We start from the raw sequence: 26,011 nt of genomic DNA, 5'->3' as shown, positions 1-26,011 counted from the left end.
TTAATACCAAGTCAAAGAAATATAAAATTAAAAAATAAGACCCTCTCCTTTTTCATAAAAGCCAGGATAGAAAGTGGCAGATCTGAAGAGTTAAAAGCACACATCAGAAGAACATCAGCATGACTTATGGGGAAGTTATTCTGCAAAGTTACAGAAGTAATACCTCCAGTACATGTGAAATCCCATCCTGTTCTCCCCATTGCATATGGCATGTGTCCCTTTCCCCCTCCCTGCTCCTGGTGGATACGTGTGAATACCATCATGAGAATGTGTTCCGTAGAGAGTAGTCTCCTGCTTCTAAGCTGGGCTGCCACACAGCACCCAGGTCTGTGCTCCTGCTCAAGCTCAAATTCCCAGCAAACCATGGATTAGGGATCATAAGACCATGGCCAAGACTCGGTCAGTGTCCATGAGGGAGCTGTAGTTGTCGTTGTCCTAAGAAGGACTGAAAAAGTTTGCTCTGCAGGAAGCAAAAGCTTTATTCCTAACACCCTCCTTTAGGTTACACAGAAAAAGAGTGGGATGCAGAAAACAGAATGATCTTTGGGGCATCCAGCATACAGGAGACACAAGGTCCAAAGTTAGGAAGGTTTCCATTTCCTTCCTTTCCATTAGGTAGCTGTTTTCCATTTCCTTCTAGTACACTCTCCACTGCTTCTCAGGCACAGTTTTTTCCAGAATTGTGGATCTGTGGTTGGGAGATGCTATGGCCTCTTGGAGTTGCAATGTTCAAGTTTGAAGCAAAGATTATATAATTTTCTTGATTTTGACTTACTGAGGCAACATTCATCTTTCTACAGTTCCTTCTGCAACTAGGGAAACCAAGGGAAGATGTAGTCTGGACTCTGGGAAGTCTGAGAGCAGCCTGGGTGAACACAGCTGCTCAGGGAAGCCCTTCATCTTTTGGGGTAATCTTTTGAAAGGCTAGTCCTGCCCCCCAGGGAGGCCACATCAAACCACCACCTATGCCAGACTGTGAGCAGGAGTATTTGGAGAGAGACACCCCCCCAGGCATCCTTCCCTTGGGTGCTCCTAGGGCTGGGAGGTGGAAGAGTTAGTGGGGTGCCCAGTGATCATGCCCCAGCTACCTGGGCACAAAGCAAGGCAGCCTGAACCCGACCAAAACACAGTCAGAAAAAATCGACCCCTCTCTTGTTTATCCTGCCCAGTTTTCCCAGCTGAGGCAGGCGCTTCCTTCTGAATACTGGGGCGCTTGGGGGTAGGTTGCTTGCTTTGCAGCTTATTCTCCTTTACTTCTGGGTAGAAGAAAGGTTTCACTCAGAAGGGCACCGTGGCTCAAACATGCACACAGTAACCAAGACCTCTGCCAGGATTTATTTCTAGTACTTTGCTCAGGCAGCTGGGGAGCTCCAAGCAGCATTAAAAGGTGGTTAAGAGGGCAGAGAAGGAGAAGGGGGGAATCTGGGGCTCCAAAGAGCCATCTTCCTCCCTTCAGAGTGGCTGGACCTGAAGCTTTTCAGGGATGTGTCCTTCTTACCTCTCGGGAGTTGCGCTCTTGCCCCGTTCCTGTCCCCCTGCTCTCCCCCAAGTCTCACCGCCCCTTCCTTGGGCCACGTGGCCTTTGGGAAGGGAAAGGCAGGAAGGAGCCCGGTGAAGGCAGACACAGGCAGAACATCTGCAGGAGCAGCTGAGTCAGGCATCAGAGCATTTTGCACGATTTTCACTGGCTGTATTCTCATCTCTCCTCTCCTTGGCTGGGCCAGCCTCTCCCATCCCCATCCTCTCCTCTCTCTCCCTGCTGCCTGCCCAGCCTGCTTTGGACACAAACTCTCTGTCACTCAGAGAGCCACACAGAGCCTGGCACACCGGGGTCCCTTTTTCAGGCACTGCTGTAATAACAACCACAGAATCGCATTGTACTTCTATCTTTACTAGCTTATACAGGAATATACAGTGGTGTTTTACAAGGCTGTAAAAATACATCTTAAAGGAAACAAGCACAGGAAAACAGGAGAAGTGGGGCCAGATCAGCTGATGTAAATAAAGGCTGCACTGAATTAAATAGTGCTGCGACTATTTACGGCAGCTGCAGGACCTGACCTGTGCCTCCTTCCTAAAGCAGGGAGTTGCTGCAGCCTCCAGCCTCTGTTATCCCAGAAACTGAATGGAGCTCCCCTTGTCCATCCAGCGGAGAGGGACACTGGCAGGGAGAAGGAGGTGGGCCTTTACTCTGGTCCATCTTAGGGATGAGACACAGCTGTGTTGCAGCTGCAGAGGGTGATGCTGATGGCTGGGCTGCCACGTTGTTCCCAGCGGCGATGGAGGGACACCTCCTCTGCCGCCTGTCCCTGCTGGATGTCCCTGTGCATGGCCACCAACCAGCTGCTGCCCTGCTGGAGCCCAGGGAAAAGCCCCTGTGGCTGGAGCTGGGCAGGATTCCCAGTGTTTGCCAAATGGTGCCATTTCAGGGCTCCAAGAATTACTTGCAAGGTAAGGTCAAATCCAGCACAGGGGTTTGACTTCTAGGTGGTGGAAAGAAGTAAAAAGGAGAGTAAATCATTTGGGTAAGGTCAAATACTGTATTTTGACACTTTCTGTTTTGAGAACAAGCTGAATTCAGTTCATTTTTACCTGAACCAAGTGTTGAACTGAACATTCAGCCACGGAAATGATAAACTTGCCTCTGTGTAGGACTTTCTGGATTACATACTATCCTCCCCAGCACGAACAGTAGAGCGCATTTTATCTTCCCTGGATCTGATTTTTGCAAAAATAGAAATTCCAATAGCAGTCTTTCAGGGGAGATGGTGTCCCGTTGAGGCATCAGATGACATAAGCTTTCATCTCTGGCAAGTTGCTGCACTGAATACTTACAGAATCCAGTTATATGAATAAAATAGAAGGACTACATCTGTAGAACTAAAGTAAGAACGTGGGTAAAGCTGGTTTTGTGCTGGTTTTCCAGGACTTTTAAGAAGTAAGGGAAGTTTTCTCTGTAGGAGTGCAGTTCTGCGGATAGTCAGAAGAGCCCATGGATAGGAAGTGTCAGCTTTACCCTCCACCAGACTGCCTCAGGTTTTTTGAGTCATTTGCAGATTTCAGTACGTTCAAAATATTGCATTTTTACCACCATTATAACTGACAAAAAATAACTATATCCAATTTGAATTTTGAAGAGAGACTAGATGTCAGACAACAGGGTCAGTTGACATTTCTTTCAACGCTGAAATAAAATGCTTAGAGAACTTCAATGATACATTTAAAAAAGCTGTTTGTCAAATGTCCTCTGGAAAAGTGTAGATTTAAATGGTTATTCATTTCATTAAAAAAAAAAAAAAGGTAAAAAAAGATCCCAAACCTTTCCAACCAGCTGTAAATAAAAAGTGTAAAGCTATCTCAGCCCAGCAGTCATCTTTCCGAGATGGCTGCGGAAGGGCGATGAAAGGAGGTCGCGTATGGAACAGCTCTTTCAGCTCGCATCTCCGGCGGCTGCAATCGCGTTCACCTTGGCAGGGGTACAGAGGGTTTGGCTCCTCGTGACGGCTCCCCAGCAGCCATTCGCACCTGCGCAGCAGGGCTGTAAAGCCTTGCCAAATCATCATGGCAGGTTTCTACGCAGATGTAAGCAACTGCTCCAGGGACAAAGCAATACCGAATCAGGCTGAGAAATGTTGAAGTTCGGATTTCCAAGGGTCTTTAATTCTGGTTTCCAAGTCTGTAAACACACGGTGATTAACAGTCTGGAAGCACTCACCGTTTCCCCCTTGGCCTGAGTCTTAACAGCAGTCTTGGGGAAGGAGGAGGATGGGTTAAATCCCTTGCAACTCATCTTTTGTTGAGATCCACGAGAGATTGCTTGCCAGCGTGCATTTGAAGCGAATGTGCTTTGGGCTCCTCTGGCGAGCTCTGCTCTCAGCACTTGCAGGACTTCATGCATCTGTGATTGTGCAAAACCTCTTTAAAAGCTGCAAAGCGTCCCTGTCAAACAGGCTGCGCAGATACATTGGGGAGAAGGAAAAATGTGCTAAGATGTGATTGCTAAATAAGAAATCTGCAAGGTCCGTTTGGCATCTCAGACACTTCTCCCTGCAATTTGGCAGGGCTGCCTACACGTTGCACAGGTGCAAATGACTTCTCCAGGGACAAAGCGCTGTGAAACTCGGCCTCTTTTCCAGCAAAAGACAAGCAGGGAAATAAAACCCCTGGACCAAACCCTGCTCTCATTAACACCCCTGAATCCTACTGACTGAAGGCAAAATGATCTCCAGACTGAGTGAGACAAAGCTTTATTATCTCATTTTTCCTCGTCTGACCAGCAGGTACTGAAGTCTGGTCTCCTCAATGCTGATGGAGACATATTAACTTCCCTGGAGTGGTGAAGGAGAAATTTGCTCCACCATGTTGTTTCCATTCAGTGCTTTCTACATACGATCTAACAGCTCCAAATGGGACTCCTGGTTTATGTATTCCCTCTGTCTGCCCCTCGTCTAGTGTGCGTGCTGCTCACTAGCAGATGGACCACGTGGTTCTGCTGCATCCCAGCCCCTCCCTGGAGCTGGGGATGGGATCGATTTTCCAATATCAAGGGTGTCACTGACATCCAGCAGCTCTGGAGCTTCCTCGACTCCCATATTTACAGTGTGCAGCAAATCCCAGGTCACAGCTCAATCACGGGCGCTACAGCTGGTCAGGGCTTTCTCGCTGGTCTGAGTGTACAACAGAGAACACATTGCAAATAAATACCTCTATTCACTTTTTTTTTGCATGGACTACAAGAAGGTCATGAGGAAGCACATACCAATAGGCGTTTTAATTAGTTACCAATTAAAAATTAAAAGGAAAATGTATGGATAGCCAAACAGCATTTTTGAGAAAGCCAAACGGTAAAACTTGCCCTACTCACTGGGCAATTTGGATAAACTAATGTTTATCTAAATGTTCAAAGTGTGCAGAGGTCTTTGATAGCAGAGCAATCCCTCTGTAGCCTGGCTTTTTGACAGACACCCCACTGGCCTTTGATTTATATGCTGCAACCACTAGGATGTTATACTCAGGTACAGAAGTTGATAAAAACATACTTTTATTAAAACAATGTCCCCTGTCCACAAGATGCTGATAAACGTGGCAGTCTTCCCCTTCTCTGTCCTTAATGTTTCATACTGTTTCAGGACTCTACTGCATGTTTATTGTGCTACCAGCTTGGCAGCTTTCTTCATTTTGTAGTGTAAATGTATAGAGCTGTTGTAATTTGGTGCAAGCTTTATTTATTACAGATATACGAGCTCCTTACATAATTGCAAGAGAAAATTGTAGAAGAACACGACAAAGATGACAGGCTATAGCTTCATGCAACTTCCACTTCCATCTCAGCTATTTTTCCTCCAGGACTTTCCATCCTTTCAACACTTTTCTTCAAATTATTCACTTGTCCCCCTCTAATATCACTCTGCTGTGATGACCCATTGGGCAATATATATAATATGATGCATACACACAGCAGCAGTGGGTCAAAACCTGACTATAATACAAGTATTATTCTACCAGCTCGATGAACTCATTTACAGCTATGGTACAGGTGATAAAATTACAGAGCTGTAAATCCCTTTGGTCTTCTAGAGTGCTTTAGCTGATGTCATATTTCACCAGGAATAATATGTTATTTCTTTCTAGAGAGCTGGGCAGTGCAGGGAAGGTAGATAGATATGATTATTAAATGCAGCGTGTGCAAGAGGGGAAAGGATGCTGAAGTCAAATATACACAAAAATTAATAGCTTTCCTGATCTGAACTCATGTTTCTCATGCTCTTTGGATTACAGTAGGGTTACCCTTCTGGTGTCTGCACCCCAGGGATTCACATCTGTGTAAATGTGGTAATAGAAAAAGGCCCTCGTGATGAATTCATGAATTGTTCTCATTGACACTAGTTGATACTTTTACTTGGACAAGTCTCCTTTGCAGGTGCACTGACCACACACTAATTGAAAGGATTATTTTCATAACTTTCTGTGCAGTCTGCAAGGCTTTCTGTGAAAAGCATAATTGTTTCAACCAGCTGCTTGGAGTTGTTTTTATTAATTTCTTTAAATCCAACAATGCTGGATCGGCATATTTGAGACTCTCCTCCAAACTGCATATGAACATAAATAAAATTAGCGCATGTGGTTCTTGTGCGGGAGAGAACTTTGTTTGCAAGTACAGCAATTCTGTGAGGAGGAAAATCGCTTTTAAAATGTACTTTTTCTCCCAGCAAGGGTGCTATTTTTATCCTCATCCCCACAACAAATCCTTAATGTGCAGAATGTCTGCATGGCACCTGTTGGGATTAGCTGGGACCCAAGCAGACACATTACAAGCCCATGCATTTGCACTGCCTGATACATCTAATCCCGAGTTTACGCTGTACGGAGCCCCAACTGTAAAGGGTTCTTCAAGTTGCATTATTCCCCCTCCTTGGATGAAAGCCAGTTCTCTTACCATGAGACTGGCCATAATATCTGAAAAAGCCTTATGGGCTCCGTCCTCACTTTATATAGCAAGCCAGGGGTATTAAAAAAGAGTCCATGGCACAATTATTTGGATCCCACCTCGTTGCCTCCCTCCTCCCTTGCTCAGGGGAAATGCTCCAAGTGTGGAAACTGCCTTGGGCAAGCAGAACAAAATCAGACTGGGAATATTACAAGAGAGAGAGACAGAGAGCAAGGACGAGGAGGTCTGGGGGGTCCACTCACCCCTTGGCCTCTCTTCTCCTCACCTCAGCTCAGCCCTTCCCAACGCTGCACAGACCAGGCAGGGGTCCACTCACCCCTTGGCCTCTCTTCTCCTCGCCTCAGCTCAGCCCTTCCCGACGCTGCAGGGACCAGGCGGCTTGGCCTTCATGCTAAAACCCTGCTGGTCTGCCCACAGCAGCAGAGCAAGATTTGCCCAGGGAAGCGGAATCCAGTCCTCTCTCCTCTCCCAGGGCTTGGAGGGAGAAACCAAGGTCCCTGCTGCAGGCTGGGGGTCTGTGGACTGGCTGTCTGTCCCAGCCCCTCTCCCACCTCGATTCCCACTCCCCCTCCAGCCTGGAGACCGCAGCCAAGCCCTTCCCTTCTCTCACCCTTTCCTCCTGGCATCCCACATGCCCAGCTATTGAGTGGGACTCTGAACCCCTTCAAGGGTCCTGCTCACCCTTGGTGAGCCAAGCCCTTCCCTTCTCTCACCCTTTCCTCCAGGCATCCCACATGCCCAGCTATCGAGTGGGACTCTGAACCCCCTCCAAGGGTCCTGCTCACCCTTGGTAGTGGTAAAAGCACCACAAGTCTCTTCCTTTCCTTACTTTTTTGGATTTAGCTTGCATGCGCTGTATGCCATGAGTCTATGGAAATAGAACACGTCATGAGACCTTCAGGGGCTGCACATCACCTCAGAGAATAACCTAAAATCTATTAGGAGGATGACATTGCTGGAGCAAAACCCAGAAAATGAGCAAAATTGTCTTTTGGTGGCTGGAATACGATGCAGAAAATCCTGAGCAGATAGCACGCAAGATTTCAAGGTTTCCTAGTGCAAAACCTCCACATAACTTTCAGCCTCCTTGTACTTCCACAGGCTCACTAAATAGCCCCTTTGCTCCTATGGGGAAGATGGTTTTGTTGAGCAAACCTTGTGACTTCCCTCTGAGTGAAGCTGTCTAGTTCCTGTGAGTCAGAAGAAAACAACTGCAAATGTTTAAAATATCAGGCAACAAGCCTTGCAAAAACAAGAGGCTGTCCCAGAAATGACTGATTATTAATATGCATGTAGAAGTAGGGCTTTCTAATTTTCTTTCTTTGGACTCACAGGAGTGGGATGTATTTTTATGTCTTCTCTGCACCAATTGAAGATTAACATTTTTGGTTTGGAAAAAGATATGCTGGATCTTAAAAATTACAACAAATATTTTGGGTATTTCCAGGGAAATAGCAAGCATTGGCAATAGAACTGGTCAAAAAAATGGAATTGCCATTTCTGGATATATTTTGACATGTTCAAGCTTGTTTCCACTCCAGATCAGAACAAAACTCCAATTGTTCAAATTCAATAGTATTTTATTCCAAGAAGAAAAACACCTCTTTTTTTCAGACAGTGAAATTATTGTTTTGGTAACATTCACATGTAATTAAATAAAGCATGTACCAGTGTAGCACAAAATATAAACTGGCATAAAATAGCTAATGGTCAAAGAGGGGTGAGACTGTCTCCCAGAGGGGTTTCATTCCATCCTGAAGGAGGTCTCAGGAAGGAGCGTCTAAGGTTGCCCTATCTCTTGTTTGAGTAGATGAGCCTCTGGAGAAGCTTAAGCCAACCTATGTCCAGTCTGCCACAGTCCCACCTTCCTCCCCGGCCCTCAGCGATGATATTCCTTCCCCTGACCCGCATGGAAAAGTTTCTCCACCCTGGGCTGCAGGTGTGCCACCATCAATCCTGGGCACTGATGGGGAGCAAGCACATGGCACTCATTTGAGGATTTGGGGCCATCATGTTAGTAGGGTTACGTTTGATTTTTCTGCAGCACTGGTCTGATGGAGAATGCTCTCGTGTGGCAGGATTTGGTGTACACCATATGACTACTGCCTCTGATGTCACTCTCAAGGCAGAGATGGGGCTGGCCAGAGGTCCCAGCTTCTCTCCTTTCGTCCTGGTGCTCTTCACTTGGATCTGCATTTCTTTAGGCCACAAACAGCAAAGCCTCAGCAGGAGCCTTTGCCACGTTCCCACCTTCTGCCGCTCACTTCCCAGCACTAGCAGTGAATTGCTCTCTGAGGAGCCCAGGTTGCAGCTTGTCCCAGAGCAGGCAAAGGTTTTCTTTGGCAAGAAACAAAAAAGCTTGCCGCACGGGGCCCCGCGCAGCTCGGTGTGGCCAAGGGCTGCATTGTCCCACAGTGCAGCTGAGGAGCGTCTTTTCTGCCTAAACAGGTTTATAAATCAAACAGCGCTTTATTCGTGTTTACTCTCACTGCAGCTTGGTCGTCACTGAAAATCATATTCAGCTCCAAAGTTTGCTCATAAACTTCCCAGAAAAGATAGGTACTGCATTGTAAAAACCTGTGTTTGGTTTCCTACTGAATAATGCAACAATAAAGCAGGAGTGATTAGAAAATCAGAGCACGCCAAACGCCTCCAAGACAGAAAGCGCTCTGTAACATGGCTTTCTGACTTAGGAAATGACAGGGGAAGACGATGTTCTTCCCACAGGGCCATCCTGGTACAAATTTTGTTCACAACTGAGTCCTCCAAGCACATCCTCTAAAGGATCCTTGCTAAAGGGCCTCTTGCACTTTGCCAGGGCCTCTGCTAAAGCAAGGATGGTCCTGCTTGGGGCTGGGAGCCCACCTGGAGCATGCAGGATCTGGCCCTTAACAACGGTCTGTGCACACACATCTATGACTACTCCTGTGTAACATGGCTATTAAGTTTTGCGCTACTGTGTCTTACCTGAAAATTAGCATTCAAATTGATTTTTGAACATAAACCTGTTTATAACATGTAAAGCATGCTTCACTTGCCCATTAAGAACTCCCTAATGGTTAACGTTTCACATGCCACATTACTGTGACTATTTTTCCTAAATAAAAATAATTTCGCTATCCTGCCCTGCTTGGCATTACTAATAAATAAGAATGGCTACTGAGTATTTTCCTGATAAGAGACAGCCTTTGTTAAACAGCCACTAAAACCATTCCTATCTGGATCGCAGCTGCAGCTGCTACAGCACAGGCTTCTTTTTATCTGTGATCCCAACCCTGCAGTCCTCAGCAAGACGGGACTCATTCTGCTGTCGGGTGGCACTTTGCCGGACTAAGAACCGATTTGCCCGCATGTTTGTCAAAGGCTGATCCTCAGCAGGTAGCTTTTATTTGAGACCGGACATGGCAGGTGGTTTCAGCCCAGAAACACATTTTTGCACAGATTCCAATTAAGTGTTTATAAGCTATTAGTTACATAAAACTCAGATCAGTGATGTTGGCAAGTTTTCTGTACTTTCTCTGTGTGCTAACAACTCAGCTTAACTTTTGTTTGTTGTTGGGGGACTTTCAAGTGTGTCTCGAATATTAACGTTTTAATTTGCAAGGAAATTAGTAGTTGGAAAACTATAATCCCTTATGAGCATGCACACGCACACACATGTGCACACACTCAGTCTATTAAAATTACTTATGTTATTAAGTTTGTAATAAATCCTCTATGTGGAATGGCACGTGCTGAATCACTGAGGTATTTGACAAAGATCGGTTTAAAGGGTTACTCTGGGGCCCCAAATTCCATTTTTAAAAACAAGGCCCTATTGAACCTAATCAATGGGTTTTCTGTGATTTTTTTTTTTTTTTCTCCCAGCAACTTTAATTAAGAGCTTTTGGGCAACTTTAAAGGTTCTCATGTAGTATTTTTAGCAATAGCTGTGAAGTGCTATAGGAGAGCATGAAAACATACCTATGCAGGTCTTTATGTCCCCCTCTTCATGAGCGGCTGCGAACTTTTCCATCGTGCATGGGTCGTTTCTACAAGCCCAGCTAGAGGAGCAGACGGGTTCAGCTGTGCCTGCTGGCAGTCAGGGGAGGGTCAGCTCCAGGTTTACATGGGGAAGACCTGGGGCCCGATCTGGTACCACCAAAGCGGCTCAGGACAGTGGCAATGGTTTCGGCAGGCAAGAGCCCCAGTCCCAAGGGTATAACGTGGCGGCTCAAGGCCAGCCCGCAGACACCAGCCTTCACCAGCTGTGAGTCTGGCAGGAGCAGGTTCAGCTCTGAGGCAGGCCAAAAATCTCCTTCTGTTTATTTATTTTTTAAGCAGAGTTTTCTGGGCTGCATGTAAAGGAGGTGGAGGAGGGACTGGTATTTTGGTGTTGGGTTGTTGTTTTTTTTTCCAGGATAAACTATGATATCAATTTCCTTTTTTTTTACATTTTTCCTGGTGTTCTTTGAATGAGGAATGGGGCCATCCCACCAGGACAAAGAGATTTGGCCAGCATGCCAAAACTGCAATTACAGCTAAATGAAAAAAATAAGAAAGAAATGTATTTTATTCATTTCAGCTGTTATGTCTTAATGCAAAGAAATCACTTTGCACAGTTCTGTAACTGACACCAATTTCTAATCTCCAATACTATTAACTTCTAAATCTCCGTTATAAAGAATATTGGCACCATACCAGAGTCTAATGCAGCTAAATGGACTTAGTCTGAGCTGGTGTTTTATTTTCTTTTTTCTGAAATGCTGAAAAAAATCGTTAAACTATTTTGTTAATTGCTGATAACATTTTGGTTAGTTGGATTTCCTCTTTTGGCTGCACTAGACACATTCCTGGAGCATGACATGACTTTGCCTTTGGGACAAACAAAAAAAAAAAAAGACACCATTTTTTGAAATGACAAAATGTATTGTTATAGGATTAGAAACAGGATGGCTCCAGGATTATGCTGTATCACTAACTCAACTTTAGAGCCCTATGAACTGAAACTAAATATTGAATAGCTGCAGGGAAAGGGCATCATTAAGGAGTAATACCTATGTGAAAACTTGATTGTTTTATCTCAGCTGGATTGCAACAGATTTCTGATAACTTGGAGACCCACTCACACGAGCGAGAAAATGTTGAAACATTTATTTCCCCCTACCACTTCACTCCAATGGCACTAAAAAACCAATCCAAGTCTCATCTGTGCAGAAATAAATATTAGCTAACAACAACCTTGACAGAAATGTTGCTATAAATCAGTGACGGACTTTGACCAAGGCTGCCGCCTTGACATCAAGACATTGTCACTCCACGGGAACCTGCAAAGCTGCCTTCTGCTTGACTTTAGTGATGCCCTAAACCAGTGTTAACATCCCTTCTCTGCTGCGAGATTTAATTGGGAGCTTAAACAGATAACAGTGAGTTGTGCCAAGTGGGCCAGTGGAAGCAATTATCAGATTTAGATATTCTGGCATCCTGGACAGAATTTCTTAGGCACAGGAAATGAATTATAGCAGAATATCTTTAGACCCAAAAATTACTGGCAATGAGGAAGGGAAGAACAATACAGCCTTGGTTACATGCTGACGAGCTTTGGCTGATTTGCCATGTTACCATTTTAGTCTGTGTGTGGCTATTTAATTTTTGTTCCTCAAGAGAGCTGAAGCTTGAACACCATTTAAGTCAGAGCTTGGAGAGTTTTTTTCATTTTGTGTCCAAAGAACAGTTGGGTTCACAGAGGACCAAACAAAGGGAGAATATCAAGAAAATATGGGTTGCTCTTACTGGAGCATAGGATCCTCCATGAATAAGACCGTTTTGTGATATTAAAATGGATTATAAAATCCCCTTCTTCTGTTGCTGAACTTGCAGTCTAGCTGTGTCCCAATATCTTTTAATAAATTCAGTGCTCATGAAAAACTCTTGACTTTGAAACCATAGGGACAAGGCCTGGATTCACCTCACCTAATTTTAGACATATGCATGAGATCCCTCAGCAAGGAATGAAGACACTCAAGGCTCCTTCAGTAATCCTTGCAGACAGACCAGCGTGCCCCTGCCTTCTGTGTTCTGAGTTGCCCTCTGAGAGAGCTTCCACTGAGCAGGCAAGTCTCCTGCGAGGCTTATTACTTAGGTACCAAAACTAAGAACCTAAAATGGGTGCAGTGAACATAAGCCTGGGCCATCTGCAAGAGCAGATGGACAGAGGAGCGTGTGTGCCAGGGGACCTGATGGCCAAGTATTTTCACCATGGCAGTTGAGGTTACCAGCAGGGCTAGCAATGTTGGTCAAACACTGCAGATCCTTGACATACTTGGAAAGGATAAGATTGCATCACTCATTTACCAGATGTCACAAATGGATCTCAGATGGTAATTTTCCACCGTAAGTACTGGCATCTTGTACAAAACGCGATCCAAAAGAAAAGGCTCTGTATGCCGTTATCAATCCCCTAAGCCTGATGTCTTACCAGCTGTGACATCATTAGCTGCACATCTGTCTCGGAACTGGAGGTGGTTTTCTATCCTAACTCTTATCCCATGTCCACTCTGAATAAGCTCTGAATAAAAGACACTTGTTAAAGTTCAACTGTAGCAGGGGTTGCATCAAGAGTTTAAAGATGGCAGATGGGCAGGCCCAAGCCTCTATCACTGAATCCAAAGATATATGGCCCATTCTCTCCTTACGGCTCATGTGATACTCTTGATAAGAAGAATGTAAGTTTCTGGCGGCCATACAGAGTGAAATCTATACCCAAGGAATGCATATAAGTCAACTTCTACTTAAGCCTTAAATGATGGGTATATGTATAATAGTAACCAGTGAAGTAGCACTGAGAAAATGTGAGGTTTTTCAGTTCAGTGACCTAACTGGGGGGAGGAAAGGAAGAAGAAGAGCAACTTGGAACTGATCTGAAATAAACATTTGAAGAAATTTTTAACAATTAGGAGTATTTTTCCCCTGACATTTTACTAAAAGGAAAGAGCAAGATTCAAAAAAAAGGTGAAAAGGAGGAAAAGATGACTTGTAGTGTGTGCTAGCTTAAACAGTTTATTGGGAGATCTATAGCCACACATACAGTCCCTCCAGTAGTACTAAACAATGTAAATCACATACCCCTGAATATAAGGCTGAGGTATCTATATGCCTGCACCTGCATTCAGCCCCATCGAAAATAAAGACTTTGCTGAAAAAATATGCCAAATCCCAAGCAGCTGAGGCTAAGATGGAGGAAATACAGATCTTTCTTACCTTGAGCTAGATTGCATGACAACAGGCAGAAGAAAGAAAAACCAATCCCTATTAGCACCATGCTCATCAGAAGGAAGGTTTCTTCCAGTCAGACACTGCACGGCGTTGCAGCCTCCTGCAGGCTAACAGCAGTCCTTGTGCTCCCTTTGATAAGCAGAGGGAGTCAATGAGACCCAAATCCTTAGTTGGTAACGGGCTTTGCTCCTTGTTGGGACAAGCCCTTTGAGGGATAATCTGGCTTAAGCATAACAGAAAAAAAGCAAAAGTGGCCCTGTAGTTCCTACTGGAGAGAGCCCTGGACATTATCACATACCCCTGAATATAAGGCTGAGGTATCTATATGCCTGCACCTGCATTCAGCCCCATCGAAAATAAAGACTTTGCTGAAAAAATATGCCAAATCCCAAGCAGCTGAGGCTAAGATGGAGGAAATACAGATCTTTCTTACCTTGAGCTAGATTGCATGACAACAGGCAGAAGAAAGAAAAACCAATCCCTATTAGCACCATGCTCATCAGAAGGAAGGTTTCTTCCAGTCAGACACTGCACGGCGTTGCAGCCTCCTGCAGGCTAACAGCAGTCCTTGTGCTCCCTTTGATAAGCAGAGGGAGTCAATGAGACCCAAATCCTTAGTTGGTAACGGGCTTTGCTCCTTGTTGGGACAAGCCCTTTGAGGGATAATCTGGCTTAAGCATAACAGAAAAAAAGCAGAAGTGGCCCTGTAGTTCCTACTGGAGAGAGCCCTGGACATGTCTGGGTAATACCTGTAGACTCACTGCTGAGCCCCTGCTGCACCAAAAAGTCAGGTTATTCTCCTGTTCGTGCATTTGCTTTGCAAGAAACAGCAGGGACCACGCTGTGAATCGCAACATCACAGACTGGCTCCTGTTTGTGTGGCCTCATCCCACCCCCATTCCAGAGCACGAATAAGGGATTTTTACTCTTTAACGGAGTCAGGAGCACTCTATAATCCAAACAGCTTCATAATGAACAAGCTCTTATTTAGTGTGAGGCCTTATTCATTGCAAGCCTAGTTCCTTACTTGCAGCATACTGTTATAACAGCCACAGTGTTACCCTGACTCTGTTTTGGTTTTGGACTAAATACAGCACCGTAAGTCAAACGTTATTGGTCACAATGGTAATGCAGAGTGTATATAATGTGCTTTTATTGCTGCAAGGCATAATTGAATATTTACGTGGAATACATGAAATAACAGTAAGATTCATGTTCTGTTCCTTATTTGTAAGGTATTTTATTAAAAAGAATCTGAATCTGAAGTTCATAAATAAAATAGTAATATCACTTATTTCCAGATACTAGTTCCAGCTTGTTGATTTTAATAGACAAGTATAACACTTCAAATGTGGAAACACAGTGGGTAATATTTATATGAAATCTCCAAGAACCGTGGTATTTTGCTCATGTGGAATATCATGGCATTTTGCCTGGATCAAGTAACCAGCAGATTAGCACATTAACACTTTTAAGAAACATGCATGTAATCCACGCTGAATGTGGTCTTTGACTCCTGGTAGGAATACCTAATGATTTTCAAATTGACATGTTACTTTAGAAAGCAAGTCAAATAAACAGGAATTGCTGAGGAGCTGTGGTGGGGATGTATGGCATAAGCACACACATGTTGTTATCAACAGAGGAGACAGGATCAGCTCTTTACAGCCATGGAAGGATTTGCAGAATCTACAGAGATACAGGAGAAACTTGGCTTCCCTCCTTGTTAAAGCTTTCTGGCTTTATTGCTCTACGTGAATGGATGAGTGGATATAAACTGCTCCCTCTGGAAGTCAGTCACCAGCTCAAGATGACAGCTTAACAGCAGACCTCTAAGGCTGAACAGAGCTAGCCAGTAAAGCCCGTGAAAACCACCACCACCGCTGATTTGGAAGGTCCCATGTCAGTTTGCAGCTCGAGGAGGATCCACACAAGACAGCCAGCCGTGCTCAGGCTGCCACAGGCTCCGTCTTAACCAGGAATTAGGAGGGAGAAGGGCAGGAGGCACAGTGATGATGTCAGTCCTGTGTCACTCAGCCAAGGACACGTGCCTTCAAAGCCGCACTCTGGCACAGATTCTTTGCGTGGTTTTGGTCACACCACTGGCCTCCCTGTGCTGCTTTCCCCATTTCCCATGGAGAACACAATCCTGTTCTTCCAACTGCAGCAGCATGCTCACGGTGAAGAAGCGCTCTGCCTGTGCGAAGCCCTGCTTGTGTGGAATACATGTGCAAGCTCAGCGGTAGCTCGGGGCCCCGGTTTATTTTGACAGCCATCCGGAGGGGAGCAAAACTTTCTATTCCCAGGATGCTTTCAGGGTGGCGTAGCAACTGAATTCAACTTCTGTGGCAGGAGGCAGCAGGGAAAACCCAACAGCCCCCCTCCCACGAAAGAAGCAGCAGAGTCCAGGCTGAGTGCCAAGGAATCCTATCACTAGCCTTGTAAAAAAATCACCAGAGCCACCTCAAAACCAATGGTGGAGTCACGCTTGGTTGCAGTTGGTTATGTTTTGAGAGGGAGACCACAAACAGGTCTCACAGAACAATTGTGGCTGGCTACCTTTCCTGTTAACTCATCACACTTGTCCTCTCCTTCCTGAGACACAACTTCTATAACCAAATTAATGAGCATCCCCATTTTCCTTAAGACCAGATACGACTGCCCCAGCTCATACAAATTAAGACCTCACTTCAGGAGAAGTGACTCCACAGAAGTCAATGGGGTGAATCAAAGATTGTTCACAGCTGACCCAAAACAAGGGTGCAGGATCTGACCCTTTATCCTGCTGGGGGCTGATGCTGTCCCCACTTCTGTACTGGAGAATCAGGAATGAGTCCCGAGTTTCTAGCCTTTACCACCTGTAGGTTACGTGATATCAAAAAGCTTCAAAAGAAGTGAAAATGTCCTTCCTAGTCCCTGCACCCAAGATTAAAAAAATGACCTTTGATTTAAACTTTGATTCTAATAACCTGGCTAAGAAAGTCCAAACATGGATATTTGCAGAATGAAAGAATTTTAGAAAAGGAAATTCTGGGATTTGAAAAAGAGAGAGGCTTGTCATAATGGAAAGAGACGAATCAAACTGGCTTTTAAAGCCAAAGCTAAAAAGCAAGCCCAAACCCGCTCCCCCTTCTACCTCAGTTGCCAATTTGGACACAGAAAGGATCTTTCCTTTGCATTGAAGTTATCTGTTGAAAATAACCTGGATTATAATGGAAACAGTAAAATCTTAATCATGGAGAGCCTACTTGGAAGGCTCATTTAGAAAGCAGCTCAGATGTCAATAAGCAACAACTGCTGCTAACCAAGTACGTTTTGAGTACACTGTGCTAACATCTTGTCAAAATTCTTGGGTATGCAACACCAGCGAAGCAGAAACAGCTCTGAGCAAAGCTCCAATGTTAAGGCAGGATGAGGTTTGATAGGCTATTAAAAAAACAAACCAACCTCCCCCTACTTAAATCCACACAAAACCCCAGATTTTTGGAACATCATGCTAGACTCAGGCCTTTCCCTCCCCACAGGCAGCCAAAGCTATTTTTGAATTTGGGTCAGATTTAGTGACTAAGCTTCAGCCAAAAAGTTTAGGGGGGATGGGGGTGAGGAAATCATAAGGGTTTGCCTATTTCAGAAACAAAATGTTTCCACTTTTCAGGCTGGACTCAAAAGAAGATTTGGGAGCTGCCCGCTTTCAGATGTGCACACTGCAGAGGGGGCGATTACACGCCTGCAGCTCCCGGCTCCGGCGCCTTGGGAACGGGGGTCAGAGCGGCGTTTTTACATCAAGCCCCCCCGTGGAGGCAGCTAGATCGGTATGAAAGTGTTTGTGTAGGCAATTTAGATCAGCACACTGAAAACATTTACACTCAAGCCTTGTTTAGAACAGCATAGCTGCCTTCATGTGAGGGATTTCTCAATTCAGTTAAAAATTGGCTCACAAACCCAACATGGCCAGCCCTTGGGGTAAGAAAAGGTAGTAGGGGGTCAAGGAAGTGATTTTCTGGAGCCAGAAAGGACATAGTCTGATCTCTCCAAAAGTCCTGTATTTTTTTAATTCACACTTTTAGAGCAGAGCAAGTACTTCTGCAGAGGGTCCTGTGGGGGCTTCCCTCCTTTCCATTCTTCTTTTTAGGTTCTTTCATTCAGAAAATACAGATGTTTGGGCTTGGACAGTCAGAGGGCAGTGAGACAGCCACCAGAAGAACCTTAACGTAAAGCTACCTTTCACCCATACTTACATGGTCGTCACAACACAGCATCTAAGTCTCTTGCAGTCAATGCCAGATTTTATCCTCACAAGACTGTTGATTAGATAAACACGTTTTCTGCTTTTATCGATGCCAGACAGAAGTGGGTGGAGAGAGTGTCTTGGAAAAGGTCATGGAGGACAATCTCTGTTGAAGTGGGGTGGGGGAGCACCTGGGTTTTCCAGGTCCCACCAGCTCCTGGGACATCTCTCCTTCCTCAGACAGTCACTGGGGAAGGGACAAGCTCAGCAGCAGCCATGAGGAAAAGGTCTGAGCTCAGCAAACCTGGGGCTGGCCTGGAGCAGAACGAAGTAAAAAGCAACGTGTTTATTTGGACGTCGGGTTGTTTAACCACGCTGTATCTCCAGATGCGCTGAGGTTTGCTTACTGCTCTTAAAGTGCAGCTTGATTATGAAACATGACTGGAAACGCAGCACTTTTTCTCAGAAAGTTCCTGTGTAGAAATCAGGAGTGGGAGGAGAGCAACTCCCATTTTGATGGTGGTCTAGGCTCTGATGAGTGGGGGCAAGGTGCCACTCTTCAGTCTTAGGACACTGGATAAATCACTGAGATTGATCAAGAGCTAAAACCCCTAGCTTCCTCTGTCAGCTTAGGCATCTGGTCCTGTCTTCCCACACAGCACTTTGTGCACAAACCACCTTACTTTTCCCTCCAACACATCTCTTTTTTCTCTGTCTTCCACCCAACTGGGGCTACCAAGCCAATGCTTTCTGCCTGATGGGGTCCCTGCTCCTCCTTTGCAGCCCCTGCCAGGCAGCCCCCACTGCCGTGCTGCACGCCACAGGTAATGGTGAGCTGGCAGGCAAGCAAGCCCCCCTTTCTCTAAATTCTCCTGCGGGGTTATGGACTCTGGGGGGTCCACAGAACGAGGAGAGAACCCCCATCTCTACAAAACCAAGAAAATGCATGGTTTTGGCCAAGATCGATGGAAAAGCATGGTTTTCAATGATGAACTCTGCAAATTCAGCCTGAAAACTATTGAGACACAAAAAGGCTTTGGTTCTGCAAGGCCTTACATAAGTTGGTACAATCACAGGAGTTCCTCACACAGGTGAAGCGAGGCATGATCGTACAACACCGTGGGCTCAGGACCCCACGCAGAAGGGTGGTGGGCACCTTGTGGCCTTTGCCTGTCAGATTCATACGTGTTATTTGCAACCCACCCGCTTTCCACTGGAAAGCAGAAGGAGTAAAACCTAACAGGGATCCACCAGCTAAGGACATATAACTGTATAGCACGTGTTCTCCAGAGCTGTTCGGCGGTAGTTTTTCCAGCTTTTTTGTGCTATTTCAACACCACTGCTCAGCCTCATTTTCCTGCCAAAGTGCTAAATTCAAACAAAGGCTCCTTTAAACCACACATCAAAATCCGGTCATGGGAGTGCTAGAAATCATTTCAAAATATCCTCATTACCTTCCTGTTTTTTCCCGTACTATTTTACTGTTTGTTTGGGGAGGAGGGAATGGGGGAGCACTAGCATTTTTTTTCCAAAGAATATTTGCATAGAATCTTTTGAGAAGACGGGCATTTTGAAAGCCTAAAGTCTATTTCACTGTCTAAAGAGAATATAACCCTTTCAAACAAATAATCTCTCAGCCCAATAGAGATGCCATGCCTGGATTCTTTTATTTCACCCAGCGCAGAGCGGTAGGCACCCTGGAAGTTGCATACATCAAGAAAAGCTGTTTTAATAATGTGTGTATCTAATCCATGACTTCCCATTTAGTCCCCCCCTTTCCATGCTTAGCACACGATCGCTGAGCTGAGCAAACTTTCAGTTTGACGCTTGATTACAGTATTTAACTGCTTAATTGCAACCATTTTAACTCCAGATTTGTTGTAAGCAAAAATTAGTAACACTTAACTATTAGGTATTTGCAAAAAGATGACAGAGTTAAGGAGCCTTAATTCAATATCCATCTTCAGAGGTTTATAACTGAATCCATACTTGTATTTAAATACCAAATAATCTGCTGATTATTATGCATAGTTTTCAGTCAGTGTAACGAAAACATGATGTCGCAGTCATGCTGTGAGCTCTGTAGCTAGGTTTCCTTGTTTATATTAACAGCTGTAAACACAGTCTAACTCAGCCTTTATTTAAAAGCAGATTTCCCATACTTCCAAGAATTCACCACATTGTGAAAACTACAGTTTCAGAACTTTTCTCACGTGCTTATTGATTATGCCCAGGAACAGCCTGCAACGCTACACGTGCACTTGCAATGACCCATTTTAGAGCCTCTACATTAAAAAGGCCAGTTTTCCATTTTCATTAAAAAGTAAAACCAGCTTTGCAAATGTTTGTGTATAATCCTGCCCTTAATGTCCTGAATCCAGCCTGCAACCTTCTGCATATGGGGTTGAACATGTACTTAAGTGCTTTGTTGGGTCAAGGTTTCACATGTTTATCCCTCCATTTAAAAATACAGGTTGTAAAAACATCTTAAAGCCATTTAAATCAGTGAAAGGAATTTTGATCAGTCAGAAATGGTTTTTAGTGCAAAGTTTTACCTTCCTACCTTTTAATAGCAGCATTGGAAAACCTGAGCTTTTGGAAAAGGGACACTGCCTGCATAAAGGACTCTGAGCTTTCTTAATTTTTTAAGAGTATGGTGAGAAGCAAGCTACATTTAAGTGGAAAGTCAAGTGAAGCAAAAAAACCCTCTAGGATCATTTTATAATATTTCTACCTTGCGAAAGGCAGCAGTGCATCCTTCTGGTGGGTTCCTCTGACGTGGGTTAGATCTGCCAGTCTGCAAATCCTGGGCAAAACCAACCAGCAGTGCAAAGTAGCCTCAAGGGCCAGGCAGGTGGGGATCCCCTCTGGAGGAAAACTCCCTAGCGGTACAGAGCTGCTGTAGCAATTTACCATCACAGGGGCTTCCATCCATTTGGTCTCGCATGGAGAAAGAAAGGAAGGAAGAAGGAGGGGGTTATGTTGGATACTTGCAGGGTCCATCAACCTGATCAGAAGAGTCTTTGGGATCACACTGGTCTACCACGAGGTAGGAACGCTCCCAGGAAAAGTGATGGCATGTCTCCACCAGTAGTTTCACCACAGTTGCACAGATTCCCTTGTTACACCTCTCCTCCCAGCACTCTGTACCTGGAAAACCTGGTTTAGATCATGACAGCATCAAAGCTCTGCAACTTTTTCACAGTACCTGTGCTCCAGAGGAATAAATTTCTGGATCAGAAGGGCCAGAGTCCAAGGCTGATCTCATGACCCTGCTCATCTACAACCAGCTACAAACCCTGAAGCTCACACTCAGGTCCTGCCTCAGTGTGCCCACTGGACCCCTTTGTAGCTGTGCTGTCTCGGGGGGGGATTGTACTCACGTAGGGGTGAGCATACCACCACCCATCCACATCCCACCAGCCTCACTCCTCCTAAGTGCACAGGGCAGGCTCAGAGTCCAAGCTGTAACCAGCTTAGGGGCAAAGATATGTGCAGAAGTTAGGGTCCAAGTGCCTTGGGTTGCTCTGAGGCCAGTTCTCCAGCAGGATTCTCCCCAGACCCTTACTACATTTCCCACCTTCCATTCAAGGGAGAGAGGGTTGCTGGAGAAACACACCATAAGTTTCACACAGGACTCTGGATCCACTCCTTTGTAGACCGGCACACAGGTCAAGTAACCTCCTGCTGGACACACAGGATGCTCTCGTGCTAAATACTGTCTCTCCGACCCCCTCTCCTCCAGTGATTACAAGCGAACTTGTTCAAAACTTCATTTTCCCCCTTAGAAGTCACATATGAACCTGGTCTGCCAAGTGCCTAGCCTAACCATAGTGGAGATCCTAAAATATAACCTGGATTGGCAAGGGATCCACAAGGAGCTTAGCCAGGCAATTGCACATCATCCTATGCAAGTTATTTTTACAAGTCCAAGATCTCGTTCAACTTGCTTGGCTTCTCAGAGGACAATTAAAACCAATGCGTAACAGATGGGAGAGCTAAGACAAACAGAGGTTAAATGACTTGCCTGGGGCTGGTACAGTCTAGCAGAATGGGCGACGGGAGTCCTGGGTATTAATTAGTTAATATTTGTACAATGCTAGGAAAATATATAGCCCCATCTAAGTATTATTGTAAGGTGGCCCCTGTAGTTTGGAGAAGCAGAGGGCAACAGTGCAGAGGCGAGTGCAAACATCCTTCCCTGTCTCGTGGCATTGCGGTCATCCGTGGGGTCCAGGAGGGACAGAGCATTCCCAGGGCACAAGAGAAAGGGAATGGGAAAGCTCGGGGAAAGAGATCGCACTTGAGCAACACCACTGCACACCCCCAGGCTGCTGCATCCACGCGTTAAATCTAGGAGCAGTCGTTTCCATTGAAAGCAGTAAATCTGTTCGGTACCGTCAAACTGGGCTATGTGGTCAGGCTGCCTTCAGCAGAAACCTTTAAACTGAATCTGAGATATTTGTGGGTGTTTACAGCAGTAAGAGGTGCAAATCTCTCTGAAGTGCCACAGGACCCACGTGCCACAGTGCTCTGTACTCTGCTGAAATTCTGGGAGGAAGGTCAAGCCCGCCTGTGTTAAAGAAGGATCTATGGGAAAGGAGGAAAGGGTCATGGTGTCAGATTTCTCCTTTTTTTCCACCTCTCTGGGGCATTCATCCTGCTCCCATGACTTCAGATCTGATTTCTTCAGATGCCTTTTTCAGTCCGGCTTCCCTTCACGGCATCACACATCCCAGCCCGCGGCTCTCAGCCTCCTCTAGGCTCCAGGATCAGCCTGAATGAAACATGCACGTTTTTCTCCAGGACAGCTCTCACTCTCCAGTGCTTTTAACATCATCATTTTCTCTGGCATTAATCTCACGTTTCAAGAGTGGTGAACATCTTTGGCCATCCTCCTTCTTTCCCTCAGCTAGAATACAAAAATGTTACCTAAGTTGTGTTGCATTTTCCTCTATGATTTTTAATTCATTCAGAGTTCCTAGATAGTCTACTAGAATTTTCATCCAGTTTTCATCACCTCATAACCTGATGATCAGGATTGGCCATTTCTTTTTCCATCAGTTTAGCTCAGACTTGACTGAAATGCAGAATTTCCACTTGGAAATTCCAACACCCGTTTTCACCCAAAATAGGATAAAAGACTCAAATTTTAAAAGCACCTCCTCAGAAATACTGACATTTTAACTTCTAAGTATTTAGGCAACAGTTTTCAGCTTTTCTAACTGCTGAAATCAAAATGCTGAATTGTTTCATTTAGTTGACATGCTTTATTTAGAGTAAAATCAACATCAGGCTGCATTACCCTTCCCTCGCAGATTCTGCTTGCTCTCAGTCAAAATCTATGGGAAATGACACTTCAGCGTAACATGGTCTCTACTGCCCATACTGCATGGTATAGTGGAGAGACCATATAGTGTGCATTGAGAAATAGATGGTATAGCAAGGGACCTCACCCAAAAGGAACAGAAACAGAGATGTCCTAGAGCTCCCACTGGGCACCAAAATGATGCTTGTTTCTGGTGAGCTAATTGCTAAAGGATGCAACCGGTGAGCTAATGGCAGGTTACACAACGGGAGACACGGGTCTCCACATCCCATTCTTTTCCCCTAAGGGACACACCATGTTTTATCTGAACTTTTTTTGAGATGAAATGTTTTACATAATTTTAATTAAAAAAAAAAAGGTAATTATTAGATCAAACTGACCCTAAATGAAGCCTTTTCCTTTTTGCTACAGAAAGCATCCATTGCTGAGAAGCTGTGGTCTCAACTATAAAATTGCCCTGAAAAAAATATCCCATAGCCTCCAGTGTCATTTTTGCTACCTACCACTCTAATCTGAACAACTTGATGCCTTTTCGGATTCTTCAGATTTCTTTCTTTACCATCAAACCCTCTTCCCCATCAAACCCCCAAACGGTCACACTTGTCCCTGATGTCACCCACTGTAACCTTCCTTCTGCCGGCCAACCTCCTCATGATTCCCCAGCCCAAACCAACCTGCAAAGCCATCATCTAAACTTTGAAGTCTGTCTGAAAATCCTGTATGTTATTTAGCAGCAATTTAAAAAAAAAAATGTTACTTGTCTCAAAAGGGTTGTCAACAATTCCAGTCAGTTCCCTGAAATGGTTGGAGAAAAATAAGTAACAAAACATGACTACTTTTTTACTCAATTCTTACCAATATTTAAAATGTTCAAAAAATTTTTTGATTGCCTAGAATTGATGGCCTGTTCTGCAGACTGTTCTAAAAGCTTTAAGTATGCGGTCGAGATTGTGGTTTGAAAAGTTTTGGAGCTTTTCCTCATCAGAATTACTATTTCCAATAAGAAATATAATAAAAATATGAAGTGCAAGCCAATAAAAATATAAACATAAAAATAAAATCTCCAAAATGCAGACCTTTCAGCCAGGTCTGTTCTCCTTTTCCAAATCCTGTATCAAAACTCTGCTACAAGAAATTGGCAAAGTAGCAAATGCCGAGGAAAGTGAGGAGGCAATGCTTCTAAATCTCTCTGAAGCATCACATTCTGAATATAATTAATGAGCACCTCTGAAAAAGCACGTTGCTGAGACCCTCCACGGTCACCCCCACCCCTTCTCTTCATTTCTCACGGTCTCATGCTATATTTTTGGCATGTATGTAACCTTAGGTCCTCTGGAATCTGAAAGCTCCTGGTGAAACATCCTCTTGAAGATGAAGGACTCTGTATTTGGCAGGTTGTATCCGATCTGCAATCAAGGAGTATCGTTCTTTGATTTCAGGAAACGCGCAAGCACGTTTTCGGCGGCTGCAGCCGGGGTTTGATTCTGTGCAGGGCTGCACGCACCCGGGGAATGCCAAGTACCCTCAATTCCATTAACTTCAGTGGGAATTAGAGGGCTCAGCTGTATTTAATATTTTACAGGGTCAGGCTCTGAAAACTCTATTAGCATTCTCAGTTCCCAGTAGGCCTAAATTCAGCAAAGCATTTGGATTGAGACTTAACTGTAAACATGTGAACAGTCCCCCTGATTTCAATATGACTATTCTCATGCTTAAAGTTAAGCATATGCCTAAGTGATGTGCTGAATTTGGGCCAAAAACTACTGTTTTCAAGTGCTATGCGAGTTCACAATAGGCAAACTGCTGGTCTATAGTGCCAGTTGCATAATCCTGTTTCTTCTTTTTCAGAAAGGCTGGCATGAGACTATGGCTTTTTAAAATGCAGCAGCCGCACTGCTTTTAGAAGATGAGGCATTCTAGCGAAACCTCGGGTTATATCTGCAAAGTTATTAATTCACTATTATTATTGTTATTATTACTGTTACTCCTATGTGAATGCTGGAAAAGCACCTATCCCAGACTCTTGGAACTTTTGCTATTCCTAAAAGAATATAATCCATACGGAAAAGAATAACAAACTCTCTCTACATGACAGCAAACATCAGCCAAGTGACAGCTAAAAATATCCCACCCTCCCCAGAGACCCTCAGCGTCTTGTACATCTGAACGCTCCCAGAAGCACTAGAAAACAGAAGCATCTTAAGACGTGCTCTGAATATCCCCACCTTTCACCTTTCCGGGGGCCAAGGCACCCCGGGGACTGCTGGAGAAGGGCGGGCTGGTACCTCTTGCCTTTTTGGAAGTAGGAGGGGGCTTCATCCTTGAAATGGTGCTGGCCCCCAGAGGACAGTGTCTTGGCCAGCTCATGGCAGGGGATAGATGTGGCTCTCAAACGAATTCCTTCACCCAGAGAAGCATGGGGGGATGCAGAGCCTGCTGCGATGGCTCTCCTCCTGTGAAAGCAAAGGGCTCCTTCCTCTGGGAGGACACAGGGGCTAGGGGACTGAGGGGCTTCCCCGAAAGTCTGCTAGGGAAGAGCAAAGGAACATAGCTGTGCATCACCCTGCACTTTGGGCCTCTATTTCGCATGCATCATCAGTTAAGGCTTTTATTATATCCGCAGCATGGGAGGATGTAAAGCGTGGGCTACCAAACCCCCACCCTCCACCGTGCAAATGGGGGCCAAACCAAGACTTGCTGAGGTGCCTCCAGGCCAGCTCGAGATTCACGCTGAGGATGCAGGGGAGGTTCC

The sequence above is a fragment of the Egretta garzetta genome, unplaced genomic scaffold (assembly GCF_000687185.1).
Source record: "Egretta garzetta isolate BGI_Z169 unplaced genomic scaffold, ASM68718v1 scaffold430, whole genome shotgun sequence".
In the NCBI taxonomy this organism is placed as follows: Eukaryota; Metazoa; Chordata; class Aves; order Pelecaniformes; family Ardeidae; genus Egretta; species Egretta garzetta.
This window is presented reverse-complemented; position numbering follows the sequence as displayed.